Genomic DNA, 1,079 nt, shown 5'->3' with positions numbered 1-1,079 from the left:
TTTTTTAGTGTTTACAATCACAAAGATTGTGAACAATAACAAGGTTTGATATTTTTGAGCAGTAAAACTTTATTTTTTTTGGAGAATGTAAATAATGTTTAAGAAACACCCCTTTCAGGGGTTCCCCCATCTCCTTAATGGTTTGAGTTCATTTAGAAGCTCTTGATGCAAACAGCAAAGCGCTGTTGTTTCCGCCTGGATATCCAAATAGATGTTTGCATTAGAATTTGCATATACTGGATTCATCAAATAGATCATCATCTTCATGGTTTTAAATCCTACAGATAGGAAAAAATAAAGTCTAAATATGAGTTTTAAAAAATTCAAAAGTTTTGGCTTTTTTGGCTTCTTATTGAAAATACTACACAACTAACAATTTTAGAGATCCGTATTCCGTAAATTAATAGATTTAAATTTTTTTTTTAAAATTTACATTGCATAGCCTTGGGAACTTTAGAATTTGATACCTTTAATACCGATCGCTTAATCTGAATATCCACTGTGGACACTTTTAATTTCTTTCTTAATCTAATCTTTTTGGTCTTTGGATAAAGTAGACAAATCGAAAATTGGGTTTTTGAAATTAGATAGGCCCTCCCGTCTCTGTATATTAATCTTTATCAAATGAGAGAACATTTATTAAATGGCACGCAAAATTTCACATTGCCCGGCTTCTGATACGCCACTCTGATTGGTTGAATTTTATACACTTTTCAGGATACAAGCACAAGATTAGGTTTGTCTTGAGATTAAAAAAGGAGGATCAAGCATTGACCTCTATATCCACCATTATAATTTCACAGTTCTCTTTACATTATAATTGTATTATAATTCATCTTACCCATTCTTTTTAAACACTTTCTTTGTATTATTATTCAATAAGTTCTTTTGTTGTCTAGGGAGAAGCTAAAGCAGTTTCTAAAGAGTAAGGAGTCCATAATCATCCTTGGTCTCGCCTTTACAGGTACATTTCTTGCATCTGTTCTTGTATCCTGGGGTCTGAGGTACACAATGTAAATATAAAATATTGTACTATATTTAGGGACATTTCTTGCTTCTGTACTTGTATCCTGGGGTCT

Source organism: Eurytemora carolleeae, unplaced genomic scaffold (genome assembly GCF_000591075.1).
Source record: "Eurytemora carolleeae unplaced genomic scaffold, Eaff_2.0 scaffold2713, whole genome shotgun sequence".
NCBI lineage: Eukaryota > Metazoa > Arthropoda > Copepoda > Calanoida > Temoridae > Eurytemora > Eurytemora carolleeae.
Note: the sequence above shows the minus strand (reverse complement) of the source record.